This window comes from Tiliqua scincoides, chromosome 5, assembly GCF_035046505.1.
Source record: "Tiliqua scincoides isolate rTilSci1 chromosome 5, rTilSci1.hap2, whole genome shotgun sequence".
In the NCBI taxonomy this organism is placed as follows: Eukaryota; Metazoa; Chordata; class Lepidosauria; order Squamata; family Scincidae; genus Tiliqua; species Tiliqua scincoides.
This window is the reverse complement of record NC_089825.1, coordinates 137,391,927-137,408,303: the sequence shown is the minus strand read 5'-3', so window position 1 is coordinate 137,408,303 and position 16,377 is coordinate 137,391,927. Positions and strand designations below refer to the sequence as shown.

Below are 16,377 nucleotides of genomic sequence, written 5' to 3'. Positions count from 1 at the left end.
CTTTATTTTCACACGAATAGTGTTCCAAGATTGCTTTTTGCGCAGGTTCCTGAGTTAATTGGCTTTGGGATCAGGCTACAACAACACTTCTATGATTCCTCATTACAGAAGCTTGCTCTTCCAAATTTCAAGAGAAAAGAAAAGGGCCATAAGGAGATAACAGAAGATCTGATGTGGACTTCAAATGAGAAATCTGGAGCCCTACGAAGTCTATTAGATCAATCTGCACTATTAGATTCATCTTTGCAAACAGAGCTGACTAATGCAAAACCCTTAAACCCTCCTGCTACTCCGATTAAGCCATACCCCCTAATTTCTAATGATGAAATTGATAAGACTGACTTTAAACCTGGCCTGACAGAAGATGAGATGGATGCTAAACTTCTGTCTTCTTTTGGTTCCCTATCTCCTGAAGAACATGAGACTATGACCACACGACCGGTATCATTGGTTTTCTCCCCTAAAGGTATCAAACAGTCATCTACCGCCAATGTTCACCTGCCTGCTTCCAGTTCTTCTGTTTACAGTCTGTCAAAGGAGACCCTAAAGAAAAAGGGACTGTCCTCTGTGGAGGGGCCTCAACGCCAGTTGGTTCCAACTGTTATACTCAACAGAAGAGCATTAAGGTCCAATGTGATTGTTTCGTCGGATGACCCTGAACATTCTATGATGATTGAAGAAAATAGCACTAATCAATAGCAGGGAGAAGCAGGTTCAGTATGACTGCACAAAAAAAAGTCTGAATTGAATTTAGGGCAACCTTTGGAAAATGCATCCTGGAATATTGCAGGCTGGTCCTGTTGCAAAAGTCAGGATTCTTCCTTTTTCCACCGGAATTATGATATAATCCAGCTCCAGGAAACTTGGACAGCCAATGAACTTAGTGTTGATGGTTACCATTCCTTCAGCAATGGGGCAATCCCAGGGGCAGGGTTAGGGAGGCTGAAGGGGGTTTGGGTATCTTGGTCTCCACTTCTTTATGCATTAGATGCAAAGGGATACATCCTTTGGGCAGTCAAGCCATGGCTGTTTGCTTTGAATTAGGTGCTCAAATAGTCTAGGCGGTCAATATTTATCTCACTCCCCAACAAACAAACGTCTGTGTTAATAAGACTTGGGCTGACTTGGAACAGTATGTTGAAGATTTAATCTTAGATAATCTGGCAGATAAGGTTCTTTTGGGGCAGATTCTAACACCTGTACTGGCTCAAATCGACATCCCTCAAAAGAGAATGCCGACATGCATGTCCAGGGCGACAAACAAATTAACTTGCACTTTCCACGTCTTTCTAAGAAGTGCAAAGCAAGCTTTGCTGGTTCTCGACTGCTAGCTATGACTAAAAGATTCAACCCCAGTATTCTGAATGGGGCCATGCCTGGGGATCACCCAGGGGAATTTACTTTTATGGTATGAGCAAGGTGTAGCACTATTTATTACATCTAGGTCTGCAATGATGTACTTCCCTGGGTGGAAAGCCTTCAAGTATTCTTTGATTTAGATAGTGACCATCTACCCCTTTTACTGAGGTTGGCTTTGCCATCCCAATCAGTTCACTTCTAAGACCTGTGCATAACATCTATTAAGCCCTCAAAACGTGAGGGATGTCGTGTTAAGTGTACCTCCTGACTTGATCAAAAGGCAAAGGCTTTTCTGGAGGATGACAGTATGGTAGCATGTCGAATAATGTGCCATTATGAATAATTCTGGGGGAAGCAATTTCTTGTCCCCATATGAATAAATTATCTAGAGATTGAAATCTTTACTGGCACTGGAGCCCAGTTCACAAGTTAATTAAGTGCGAAGGTACACCAAAAGGTGGATCGACCCACAATGATGCAACTTTGCATTCCTTCTTTCTACTTCTGTTAAGTCAATTATTACTCAATTTGCTGATTATCTTTACGTTGCAGAGATGCAAAGGTAAATCTGCTGTTCTTCATACAGCTGTTAATATATGAGCTGTGGAGACCCCTTTGTCATGGGCAGGCCATTTCTGTTCTTTGTTTGCTTACTTGTATTTATGTCTATGCCTAACAAATGTTAATGATGATGAATTTGATCCTACCTCCTGTAACATCTTCTGAGGCAAACTCATCCCCTTCTCTGCCTCCGGAGCTCAAAGCAGAGGGGAGGTGTACCCTTTCGGTAAAATGGGAGGTAGCTTTTATCTCCAGAACATAAGAAGAGCCCTGCTGGATCAGGGCAAGGTTCAGTTTCCTGTATCTCACAGTGGGCAACCAGATTCCTCATACCATACAAGAAGAAGAGACCTACATCCTGGTGCTACCCCCTTGCGTCTGGCATTCTGAGATAGGCTACCTCTAAAACCCAGTTTTTGCATATGTCTATCATGAACTTTTCCTCCATCAGTCTGTCCAATCCCGTTTAAAGGCACCTAGGTCAGACCCTGTCCCTTTTTTCCCACCATCAATCCTCCACCTTATATTTTAAAAATCTTGGTATGAAAAAATAGGAATGGTCTTAGTATGTGCAGTATGTATAAGTGCAAATCTAGTGAGAGTACTAAAAAAGAGGGGAAGAGTGCACTGGGCAGAAAGTCTCAAAGTTCAGATCCACATCTGAGTGGCTGTGAAGTCTGTTGGTTGACCTTGGGGCAGTCATGCTCTGTTTCAACCTCAATGGCTTCACAAGGTTGTTGTTGCTTTTGAACCTACAAAGGCAGCATGAGGTTTGTTACCCGGAGTGCTTGATCTCAGTTTAACACTCTGAGGGAAGGTATAGCAGAAAACGGCTTGTTTATTGCTGGTACCAAGCAAGGCTGCCAGGAGGCCAGTGGCCTCAGATCATGTGCAAGTGTAGCTAGATATAGCTGGCTTTGTATACTCATTTCAAACACAGACAAGCATAGACAAAGGGCCCAGTAAAATTCCATCCCTGCCACACTCAAACACCCCCTTTACCCTCCTATTAGCTGTTGCTTTAGCGAGATAATGCAGACCAGCTCTGTCTGGTCTTCCAGGACTAAGGCACTAGAGAGCCAGGCACTGGTTCAAGGGTGGCTCACAGCTTCTTGCTAACAATCATTTTAGAACCAGAGTCAGAACTGATGTTAAAATGGCATTACGTTGGCTAGAATTTAGTGAGAGCTCTTGGTTCACAGCATCATTGTGACTAGGCTAAATGAAGTCATGGGTTGTTTGGAGGTCATTGTGGTTTCATAATCAATGCTTTCCCAAGTTGAGATGTCAGTTGAATGTCAGAGATGGAACTGGAACACGTGAGGGAGGAAGGTGCATGCCATTCAGGGGCCAGTTCCTTTAGTTTTGGGACCAATGCACTCGTGAAGAACACAAGAGCTTTGCAATTCAGCTTTTTATACCGTAAATCAGGGCCCTCCAGACCCCGGCCTGTGGGCCAGATCCAGCTCCCTTCCAAAGCTGTCTCCCCACATGACCAGTGCTTACCATTCCGTGGGGGAGACTTGATAAAGCGCCTCCATTTGCCCCCATTCCGTCTCGCATCCAGCCGCTTCTGCCTGGAAATCTGGGTACAAAGCTTGCTGGAGGCCAGAAGTGGATGAACAGGAGGAGAAATGGAGGTGAACAGCGGTGTGACATGGTGTCATCCATGTCAGGGAAGCCTTTGATGGCACACAACTGGAGACTGCTGCCCTAAATTCTAAGCAGGAAGCACAGGAATTTTCATTGGGTGACCTCTTCAAGAACTTTTCTTTCATGGTTTCATGGGCCCAGATTGCTCGGCCCTGGCTTGAGATGGATGCCTCTCTTGGGTTCACCCTGCTGAGGATCCAGCAACAGACTCTTGATTTGCTCTGAAGGTCAGAGCTTCCATTAACATTGACCTCTTGCTTAGACCTAGGCGTGGATTTGGTGAGGACATCAGGGTTGGGCACCTTTTTTCCCCCCCTAGCACTAATGACTTGGCTTGGGGCAAGTCAGGAATCTCCCACAATGTGGCTTTTGTTTAAATGCTTGACTGTGCTGTGCAAGCAATGGGCAGCTGTCCATGGGATTTTCCAAGAAACAAAAGAAAGACAAGTCAGCCAGCTTGGCGAGCAGGGCGGGTGCATGGTTGCTCTGACAGACCACAGTTGTGGCCTCTTTTGAAGCCTGTGGGATCTGAGGCCTCCTTCCATCCACCCAGTTCAAAGGTCACAACACTGGCCTGGTACATGCTCACCTGGCCACATGCACCCAGTGCCCCAAACATGTTCATGCTAGCATCACCACAGAAGGCACATGAAAACCTGATCAGGCAATAGCGTCTTCTTCCTAGTCATAAACAAGGACAAGGACAAAGAGAAGGGAGATTAGATAACACCACCACGTTTGAATTCTGTTTGCATTTAGCTATCTCCCTGTGCTCAGTTTAGGATATTCCCTGCAGCACTCTAGACCTGGAGAGGCAATGGTCTGTCATGATTAGCAGTTCATATGGAAAACTAGGAGTGGAGAGCCTTGAATTCAAATCCTGTGTGATCTCGGGCCAGTCACTCTCAGCCCAGCCCACAAGACTGTTGTGGAGAGAAAATAAGGGAGGACTTTGCATACTGCCCTCAGCAAACTGGAGGAAAGGGAGGGTAAAAATAGTTAAAAATAGCAGATGAATAAAACAGTTTCTGTTTCTCTGCTGCTTGTCCCTGCTTGGGGATGTTTGGGTTTTTTTCTTTTTTCTTTAAAAAAATGTGGTTAGTGTTTGCACCCTGCGCAAGTGAACTAGCTTCTCCTTCTGCCTATCCAGAGAACAAATGCTGCTGACTGTGCTGGGATTGCAGCAGTTCTATAATAAGTACAAACAGAACGACTGTGGGATTAAACCAGCTTAAATTTCAAAGAAACCCAGATCATTACTTTGACTGTATTCCAACCATGCTAGAGCTCCAGGTCAAGTACAGACCCTTCCAGTTTCTACAAAGTGGCCATGTCATATGGCTGCCAACCAATGGCATAGATAGAGGGGGTGCAAAGCACTAAGTTTTTCAGGGAGCTACTAAATGAACTCAGCACATGGAAGAAGAAAAAATCTTCAGCAACGTGTTAAGGATCAGGCAGTGGTTTCACTTAGCCAATGTATTTTTATTTACAAAATTTTGAAAGGAATAATAGGAACATTCAGGGGTGACCAAGGCCTATTTTCTTGGGAGGGGAGAGCATCAGAGGCTTTATGTGGTACATTTATTTGTAAATATGCATGCTGAGAAGGCGTGAAGGGAGCAAGCAAGTACCTAGACCAGTGGCGTAGCTAGAGAGGGTGCAAAGCACTAAGTTTTGCAGGGAGCCTCAGCATGGTACGCAAGCAGCCCCTTTCCTTCGGAGCCATTCCAGGCAGGGGGAGTAAAATGGAGGTGGAATGCCTGGCTCCAAAGGGGAGGGGCAGCTTGTACACAACACTGAGGCTCCCTGCAAAACTTAGTGCTTTGCACCCCCTCTAGCTACACCACTGACTCAGACAGAAAGTGGCTACTCCATGGAGCTACACAGTTCCCCAAAAAAGTCAAGCACAAATTCTTGCCCTTGTCAGTATCATGGTTCCTCCTTGCTAGCTGTCTGTAAAGACTCCAAAGTTTTTAGCCTCTGCTCTCTTTTTTTAAACTCCCCCTCACTTTTTTCTCTACGACCACCCCTTCTGGAGCACATGGGGAGCACTAAGGCTGCATCCAGCCTCTGTGGCAGCTTGTGGAGCGAGCTGAAAACAGACATTCTGAGGCCCACCAAGGCTGCGGGTGGACATCCGTGGCCTCAGCTGGGCTCAGAAACCCCTCTGGAGGTGGGGTCTCCTTGCCTCCAGGGGGTCTAGGCCATGGGGATGGGCGTTTGCTCAGATTCGCAGTTTTGGATCTCAACGGGGTGTTCCGGAATGGAACCTTCATAAGTAGGAGAGTACGCCTGTATTCCGCCACTTCGTATCTTCTGGGGGAAATTTAGATGAGTTGGAGAATTAGGTGAGGTTCTGTGTGACCCTCTGCATCATGACCTCTTAGTGATTGGTCATATTTACATTTTCAAAAGGCGGTTCAAGAAATAAGTCAGAAAAAAGATATCTTAAATGCAATGGACTGATGTCACAATCTTTTATTTCAGACATGGATGACTGTTTTCAATGCCAAAAAAACCATTATCCAAATAAAGGCAAAGAACTATGTATTCCAAAAGTTATAAGCTTCTTGTCCTATGAAGAACCTTTGGGGATCAGATTGGCCATCTTGGCTCTTTTCTTCTCCTTCATCACAGCTTTGGTGCTGGGAACCTTTCTGAAGAACCAGGACACTCCCATCGTCAAAGCCAACAACAGGGGCCTCACCTACATTCTCCTCATCGCCGTCCTGCTCTGCTTCCTTTCTGCTTTGCTTTTCATTGGAAGACCCAAAAAGGTGTCTTGCCTCATTCTACAAACTGCTTTTGGCATCATCTTCTCAGTTGCGGTTTCTTGTGTTTTGGCCAAAACTGCCACAGTGGTTCTCGCTTTCATGGCTACCAAGCCTGCATCCAAGATGAGGAAATGGATGGGGTACCGACTAACCTATGTCATTGTTCTGTCCTGCTCTCTGATTCAAACTGCTATTTGTACTGTGTGGATGGCAACTTCTCCCCCATTTCCAGATTTTGACATGCATTCAATGACTGAAGAGATTATACTGATCTGTAATGAAGGATCAAGTGGCATGTTTTATTATGTGCTGGTTTTTATGGGTTTTCTGGCCACTGTCAGCTTCACTGTTGCCTTCCTAGCCAGGAAGTTACCTGACACTTTCAATGAAGCCAAGCTGATCACCTTCAGCATGTTGGTCTTCTGCAGTGTGTGGCTGTCCTTTGTGCCAACCTACCTGAGCACAAGAGGGAAACACACAATAGCAATAGAGATCTTCTCCATCTTAGCCTCTAGTGCTGGTTTACTGATTTGCATCTTTTCCCCCAAATGCTATATTATTCTGTTGTGGCCTGAGCTGAACAGGCAGGAACAATCAAGAGACTAAAGTGAACAAAATGTTCCATGGTGATCCAAGGGTCTGTCCATGCACTTCAGTTTAAATGCCTTCTTCTAGGAAGAGCCAATGATGAGATGTGCCAGGCTGAAGCAGCCTATGGTTTCTGTGTTGCAATGCCACCCTGGAGAGCCAGGATTGTATAGTAGTTCAGAAGTTGAACCTAGACCTGGGAAATCCAGGTTCAAATACCCACTCAGTTGTGAAGCTCTCTCTACCTTGCAGTCACTCTCTCTACCTTGCAGGGTTGTTGTGAGGACAAAAGGAGGGAAGGAACTATGTGCACTACCTTGAACTTGGAGGATGGGCTGTGTAAAAATGTTAAAAATAAATAAATTTATCTATTTTATTTACTTGATTTATACCCCGCCTTTCTCCCCAAAGGGACCCAAGGCAGCTGAATGAATGAATACAAGACAAATTCTAGGCTGTATGTCTAAATAAAATCTGAAATGGATCTGAATTAGTGGAATCTCTCCTTAGTTTTAGCTTTCCTATCCTTGCTCTCAGTTGCTAATTTGATAAGGGCCAGGACTTCCATTGACCTTAAATAATAAATAAACTACTTCTTATAAGAAGTGCATTTATTGAGATTGGGGATCCTCCGAACATATACTTTAATAGCTACTTGAATACCAAGCTCTGTTTTTGGGATAGCTTCTGCCCCACCTTTGCCAACCACTTGTGGAAAGCACCAAATGCCTCTTTCTGTTCCTACCCAGAAGTAGAGACCGCCAAGCTGCGCCCATAATATTTTCCTTTTTCAGCGTCAAAAGAAGAAGTTCCGTCTCCAATTATGTCACCCTGCAATTATTTCAATTGCAATGATGAGATCTGCTCCATTTCAATGCTCCAGTGGCATTCCAGTGACCACAACAAAACATGTGTGTGTGTGTGTGTGGGGGGGGGGGGGAACGTGAATGATACCACATCATAAATATTTCCCACACTGCTTAGAGTTTGGAGACAGACAAAGCAAACTGAGCAAAGTTTGGTTGCTCAGGCTTCAAATCAGCAGGTTGTCGTGAAAGCAGACCACAACCAAATTGGCCATTGGAACTTCTCTCTTCCATATTGGAACAACCAAATTGGCCATTGGAACTTCTCTCTTCCATACTCTTCTCTGCTGGGAGGTGGGCATTGCTCAGTGAAAGGGGTGGGACAGAGGGAATGATGGATAAATGTCATAGCATGTATTTCAAACTTGGTTACAGTTGTGAATGTGGATTAAGGGATAAAGCCAAGACATGTAGAAAAGATAGGATATGAGGAAATGTTTGAAATAAGGGAGGGAGGCACCAAATTCATGTTTATAGGGAAGTTCTATGGACAGGGGAACAAAGAAAATGAGTGGGTGAAGATGTTCAAGGGAACATAAGACCTTCAAGGGATTTGGAGATTTTCAGTTAGCTGAAGGTGGTAGAGTTGTAGGAGGGGAAATCATGTCCTGGGAGAAGATGAGAAATTATATATCTAACTGAGAGGCGTTGGCAAATCTGAAGTGCTGTGATTCATGCAACTCTAATTTCAGGGTGCTGACCAAAAATTACCAGCATGTCCTGGCCTTGGCATTTGCTGTGAAGGAGGTCAGTGAAGATCCCAGTCTCCTTCCCAATGTCACCCTGGGGTTTTGGATTAATGACAGCCATTTCAATGCAAAGTAGACCGTTTGGAACACAATGGATCTTCTTACTAGAAGAGACACAGCTATCCCAAACTACAAGTGTGGCACCCAGAGCAACCTGATTGCTGTTGTTGGGGGGCTGAGCTATGAAACCTCCCTCCACATGGCTGACATCCTAAGCCTCTATAAGATTCCACAGGTAGGGATGCTGTGCACAATATAGTATAGCTTTTGGTTACTTCTATCTCAAATTCTCATGAAGTACATGAGCTTTTATTATCTATCTGCCTAAAATTCCACCAGCCACTTAGATGTATTATATACCCTTGCCTTTCTCCAGTATTTGGTAGTGGGGGGGGGGGGGTGTGGAGGCAATCCAAATTGCTACCATAGCACAGAAATTGTTTGAAAATTTTATGGCATGCTTTTGATCTTCATTTCTAAGTAGTCCCACTAAGACGTTCTAGATCTAAGGCAAGGTTGTCCAAACATTTTGGCAGGAGGGCCACATCATCTCTCTGACACTGTGTCGGGGGCCGGGAAATAAAGAATTAATTTACAATTTAAAATTTGAATACATTTACGTAAATGAATATATTAGAGGTGGAACTCTAATTCTCATGAAGTACATGAGCTTTTATTTTATGGAGGGCCAGAGGCTTATTGGAGACTGGGGGCTCCCTGAGGGCCTAATTGAGAGCCCCTAAGGGCTGCAAGTGGCCCCCAGGTCAGGTTTGGGCACCCCTGATCTAAGGGAATATAATGTAAACATCTATCTCTTTTCATCTGTTTCCTCTCCCCCTTTTTCTATGATCAGCTGATATACGGTTCTGCTCCTATCATGAAAGAGAAAACCCAAACCCTTAATTTTTACCAGACAGTCCCAAGTGAATCCCATCAATACCTGGGTCTTCTCCAATTGCTGCTGCACTTCAGGTGGATGTGGATTGGGGTCCTTGCTGGAGATGATGAAAATGGAGAAAGATTTGTGCAGACTGTGCTTCCAATGTTTCCTCAACATGGTATCTGTTTTGCTTTTGTTGAAAGACTCCCTGCAATGACTTTTGTCAGTGACATTGGTGATGTGACAGATCGGGTAAATGAAATCCATGATTTCATCATGGGCAATGAAGCAAATGTCGTAGTCTACTATGGTGAGATTCAATTTACCATCATCCTGAGATGGGTGTTGCGTATGACAATATTGACAGAAAAAAAACCTAGTGGGAAAGTCTGGATTATGACAGCCCAGGCTGACCTTGTATCACTCAGCTTTCAAAGAAAATGGGATACACAAACACTGAATGGTGCTCTGTCCTTTGCAGTCCACTCAAATAAGGTATTAGGATTCCAGGAATTTCTTCAAGTCAGAAACCCTAACTCGAAAAATGAAGATGGTTTTATCAAAGAATTCTGGGAAAAAGCATTTAACTGTTCATTTGCTACATCTGAAGTAGACAGGAATTTGATGGATGTCTGCTCTGGGGAAGAGAAACTGGAGACTCTTCCCGGAACCGTCTTTGTCATTAGCATGACTGGCCAAAGCTACAGCATCTACAATGCCGTCTATGCTGTGGCACACGCCTTGCATGCCCTGTGTTCATCCCACTCTCAATACACAACCAAAGCACATGGAGGCAGATGGCAGCTTAAGAAGCAACATTTGTTTCAGGTAATGTTCAGAGCACATTGATGGGACCCAACGCAACACACCCGTGGGCACCCAAAGTGCCCACTCTGTCTTCACAGCTGGGCTTTTAGGTTGTTCTATTTTTGTTTGTTTTTATCAGGGGTGTCCAAAGTTTTTGGCAGGAGGGCCACATCATCTCTCTGACACCATGTTGGAATTAATTTACATTTCAAATTTGAATAAATTTACATAAATGAATATATTAACGATGAACTTACATGAATGAATGAAGGTCTTGCAATACCTCAAGGCCTATAAAAGGCCTTGCACAAAGCAAGGTTGGCCTTTCCTTTGCTGCTGCTACTGCATCACAGACGTGAAACAACAAGCAGTGGAGGGAGCCCTCATCCCACAGCTCACTCTAGAGGCCAAACAGTTGCCCTCACACTGAGAGAAGTTGCATCACGCCAGTGCGGGCTCCAACAAATCTCCGGAGGGCCAGAGGCTCATTGGAGGCTAGGGGCTCCCTGAGGGCCACATAGAGAGGCCTTGAGGGCCACAAGTGGCCCCAGGGCCGGGGTTTGGGCACCCCTGATTGATATCTTTCTTTTCTTCCACAAACGTGGTTTCATTCTTTGGTCTATCTAGACATGATTTTAACTGAGACTATCATGCAGATAGGAGGTTTTAACACCAAAGCTGGAATCACGATAATCCCTCTTAGGTCTTCCTTAGACCAAATGTTCCCTTTGTAAATAACGGAAACCTTTTTCTCAGAGTAAATTCCACAAACTGAAAAGTGAAGATGTGGCAACTCCAAAACTTATGTTTTGCAACCAGAGAAAACATTTTTGAGTGTATATGAGATGTCATGTGACAAAGGGCTAATTACAATGTCTCCAAGACTATGGTCCACATCTGAATAATCACAATGTACATATAGGTGGAGGTGCCTAGATGATGATGGAGCAGCCAGGAGCCAAGATTAAAGCCCAGGAGGGAAGAAGAGGTAGTTTAATCTCAGAACAGGAAGGACACACCATCCTTGAATAGGGTCATCATGCTTGATCTCCAGACTCTCTGAAGTACCCCTGATCTCACTTATCTGTCCTCAGCAGCTAAGGGCGCAATCCTACCTTGCGCTGGAACAGGAAAGCTAAGAGGCGTGTGCTGTATCCAGCACAGGATAGGGGCCCAAAGTGACTCAGCCAGAGGCAAGGGAAAACCTTTCCCCATAACCCCTGCCCCTTTGGGTTTCTTTGGACTTGCGCCACCTCCTGTGGTGGAACAAGTCAGATTACAGCGGAGCCGCTTCAAGCCACTGCAAACTCCCCAGGAATCTGCCATAATTGCCCGATTCCATCCCCGCCTCCCACCCACTGCCTGTCCCCGGGGCCGCCCACCACCCACCCTCCCCCCACCCAGGAACACTTCCCTTCCACCTCCTCCCCACCTCCTCCCCGCCCACCCCAGAGCCTTTCATCGGCCCAGCCAGACCAACACAAGGTTCGCTGAATTCAGCCTCCATGTGCCGGCGCACCTCTGTGCACCAGTGCGGCTTACTCCCGAGGAGGTAAAAACATGCTTTATGGCACGTTTGCGACCCTCCTGGGCCGGTGAAAGGGACTTGCCCCAGCCCATGTCGTTGTCTGGATTGTGCCCTAACTTCCTTAACTGCTGAGCTGAAGCCAAACCAATGAACGGGAGTACAGTGACTCCATCCCAATGAGTCATGTGAGCAAATTTCATAGCTCATGTTTCCTCTTTTTTCAATTTAGATCCACAGGTATCTGGGAAGAATTTCTTTTAACAACAGTGCTGGGGACAACATTTTCTTTGATCAGAATGGAGAGCTGGTTGCTGGATTTGATGTGATGAACTGGGTCACTTTTCCAAACCAGTCATTTCTCAAAGTGAGAGTTGGAAAGATGGATCCCCAGGCTCCTTCAGAAAAAACACTGACCATTCATGGGGATTCCATCACATGGCCTAGAAGGTTTAACCAGGTAAGTGTTAATTTAAGGTAGGCTGGGGAGGCTTCCAGTTCTGAATGAATGTGCAATCATAGGACAAGTGTATGTGTGAATCATGAAGTGGAGACTCCATGTAGGTCTTCCACAGAATGACAAGTGCATTCCTTCTTAATGACATTGGATAGGCCACCTCAGCAGTACTGAAATGGTTGGATCAGTCCCCCAACTATATAGTTGAACAGATCTCAGGTCACAGGGTTGGGAAAACCCCTTAACTGAAATCTTGTGGCATTGTGATAGACCATACTGGATCGCTGCTCTGCCCTGTTTTTGACGGTTCCTATCTTCTGCAAACCTCTGGAGTTCAATTAGTACCCAGAAACTTGAAATGTCTTTGTGTTGACTATAATTCAATTGACACACAAAGCCTGAATTTGCTATCATAGGGAATGCTGATATAATTGGAAGACTCAAATATATTTCATCATGTTATTGAAGGCGCCAATGGTCTCTTGCTTAATAAGACTTTTTGACTGCCTCCCCAACCCCCCTGTGCCATATCAACAGACCTATGGCATGAATATAGACCAGCAGCAGGCACCAATTTCAACAGGGAAGTTCTGCTTGCTGAAAGTTCAACAGTCTTGTCCTTCCCTTCTGAATAGGCAGTGCCTTCATCTCTTTGTAATGACAACTGTGGTCCAGGATACAGCAAGACCAAGAAGGAAGGGAAGCCATTTTGCTGCTACGACTGCCTTCCATGTCCAGAAGGGAAGATTTCAGACCAGAAGGGTAAGGGATGACATGAAACAGTTGTGATCAAGGCTGTCACCAGGCTAAAAAAAACCCAACACCTTATTAATTGCATGTTGATGGACTACCTCTACATACACTTAAATATGAATAAATATCTGGAGCAACGGCCCCCATTTGCTTTGTTTTTTAGATGATGCTCACATATGAAACTTCTCAGAAGCAGCATTCCCTTCTGTTAAAGAAGGTAGAATTCCTCTTTGTGGACGGTACTTCCCAGGAAGCTTATAGGGCCAGTCCACAGTCAGTTAAATTGTAAAGCAACAGCTTACCTGAACAATATGAGAGGGACATCAGAATGAGATGTGCAGGCAACCAGCCTGCAAGCAACTGTTACCCTGCATGTGCCCGATCTCATCTGAACTCAGAAGCTAAGCAAAGTCAGGCCTGGTTAGTACTTGGATGGGAGACCGCCTGGGAATACCAGGTGCTGTAGGCTTATACCATAGTCTTTCGAGACTGAAGGTTGCCAACCAGACCAACCAGGCTACAGAGAGGAGACTAACTGAACATTAGTAGGAAGTGGCTGCTTGGGGACTGAGCCTTACCTCTTACTCTGTGCCATTTTGGTGCCTCTGCAGTGCGGGCAATAGGATTGAGTTATAAGGCTGAAATCCTATACATGCTTAGTCCCACTGTATCCAGTGGGCCTTACTCCCAGGACACTGTGTATAGGATTGCAGCCTTAAAGACTTTCAAGAAATAATCTGGAGAAAATGGTTTACTTGTGTGTGAAGAACTGAAACCACAATTTTTCTCTTCACTTCAGACATGGATGACTGTTTTCAATGCCCAGAAGACCATTATCCAAATAAAGACAACACGTTATGCATTCCAAAAGTTATTAGCTTCTTGTCTTATGAAGAACCTCTGGGGATCGGTTTCACCACTTTGACTTTTTTCTTCTCCTTCATCACAGCTTTGGTGCTGGGAACCTTTCTGAAGAACCAGGACACTCCCATCGTCAAAGCCAACAACAGGGGCCTCACCTACATTCTCCTCATCGCCCTCCTGCTCTGCTTCCTTTCTGCTTTGCTTTTCATTGGAAGACCCAAAGAGGTGTCTTGCCTCATTCAACAAACTGCTTTTGGCATCATCTTCTCAGTCGCGGTTTCTTGTGTGTTGGCCAAAACCGCCACTGTGGTTCTAGCTTTCATGGCTACCAGGCCAGGATCCAAGATGAGGACATGGGTGGGGAACTGACTAGCCTATGTCATTGTTCTTTCCAGTTCCTTGATTCAAATCACTATTTGTGGTTTTTGCATGGCAACGTCTCCCCCATTCCCAGATTTTGACATGCATTCAATGACCAAAGAAATTATACTGATCTGTAATGAAGGTTCAAGTGGTATTTTTTATTGTGCACTGGGTTTTATGGGTTTCCTGGCCACTGTCAGCTTCACTGTGGCTTTCCTAGCTAGGAAGTTACCAGATAGTTTCAATGAAGCCAATCTGATCACCTTCAGCATGTTGGTCTTTTGCAGTGTGTGGCTGTCCTTTGTGCCAACCTACCTGAGCACAATAGGGAAACACACAATAGCAATAGAGATCTTCTCCATCTTAGCCTCCAGTGCAGGTTTATTGGGTTGCATCCTTTTCCCCAAATGCTATATAATTGTGCTGAGACCTGAGCTGAACAGTAGAGAACAGCTAATCAGGAGATTAAAGTGAAGGAAATGTCCAGTGTGAACTTCCGCAGAAGATGATCCAAAGATATGAGTATTGGAATTTCACTAAGAACCTTCTTCTGGGAAGGGCCAATGCTATGAAGAGATAGATCGCAGCAGCATTGCTGCGTCTACGGATTTTGGTTTACAATTATAGGACAGGTTATGATTTGTTAAACACAAGAGTACAGTTAAAATTACAAGCAATATCATTCAGAAGCTTGCTTCATGTTAAGACTACTCCCTGTGTTGCTTTCACTGGATTCCTTAAAGTATACATGAGCACAGCAAAATCTCTTTTTACATTATCTGTAGTTTAATTTCCATTGCCGAGAGTTATCAAATTTGACGTTGTCCTTGTTTTGTACTCTACAGAATATACGGCAATTTTAAAAAATGAATATGTTTGATTTTAATTGTAGCATACTATGTTGTTACTTTTTAATGTGTTAGTACGAGCAAAAGGGGAAAGTATTTCATATGCATATTTCATATGCTGAGAGCCAGTGTAGCAGACAATAGCACAGGTCAGCGGTTTGATGCAGAACAAGGAGGGACGGTAGCGTAGCTAGAGGGGGTGCAAAGCCCTGAGTGGGCTGCGGATTGCCAAACAGAGGAACAGGTGGGTGCAAAGCACTAAGTTTTGCAGGGAGCCTCACCGTGGCATGCAAGCAGCCCCTCCCCCTCCCCTTTGAGCCCATTTCCGGAAGCAGATAAATGTTGGTGATGCTAAAATGCAAGCAGCATATAAAACAAAAACCCTGATGTGACTAACTGGGTTCAAACCCCACCCTGCTTACTCATCTGTTTCCAGGTCTTAGTCCTCAACCCACACCTGCATTAAGGTGAGCAGGTGAGCCCTGTAAAACATCAAGTGTTTCAGATATCAGCCATGGGTAACTGCACAAATTGGGATATGCCTCCCATTTTTGTATAGCCTGTAGACATGAACCAGATTTTACAGGTGTGATTGGGTCCTGCAGGAGGTCACCTGAGCTCCTGAATTCCTCACTCCTGAAAATGTGAGTTTCACAGTCTGATCAACTGGTTTATAGTCAAGTTTTTTTTTTTTTTTTTTTTGGGGGGGGGAGGCATTACTGATCAGTTGGAGTAGAAGAAGATGGTCAGACAATAAATATTGCCACAAAAGGGCGAGTATGACTACCTACTTGAATGACTCATTGAGGTGCTAGAAAGTTCCCAAAGAGGAACTGTAGGTGAATGTTTATAACGTAACAAAATTATAAGAACAACAGTAACTGTAGTTACTACAGTAACAGTAGTGTAACTACTATTATCGGTAAGATACTACTACTGCTTGGAGGAGGAGGTTGAGTAAATTTAGGGTGCAATCCTGTACTCCCTTTGCTGCAATAAAGCCCCATTAAACACATAGGACTTACCTCTGAGTAGCCATGCACAGAACTGCACGGTAAGTTAGGTTGCATTCATAGATGAATATCCCTAATGGAAATCCTGCCCCCTTGGAATTGATTCAAGTGCATGAAGAACAGCAGATCCGTCCCAGCTCAACATCCCATAAATAGATTCACTTGTTCTGCATTCCTGGGCTGCACCATCTAATGACCAAAGTGCCATATTATGTGTTTTGCTTAGGCCGGGTCAAAATGTGCCCTTTCACACTCATCAAATGTTGCACATTGGTATGTGCATCTCCAAAACAGCAGCTTAAGAAATGGTCCTG

General features: G+C 44.7%; 2 pseudogenes; both read left to right on the top strand.

Moving 5' to 3' along the window:
• Window positions 1–8,644: 8,644 nt before the first annotated feature.
• On the top strand, window positions 8,645–14,782 carry LOC136653792 (vomeronasal type-2 receptor 26-like; annotated as a pseudogene).
• Window positions 13,324–13,444, top strand: LOC136654815 (5S ribosomal RNA; annotated as a pseudogene).
• Window positions 14,783–16,377: the final 1,595 nt, after the last annotated feature.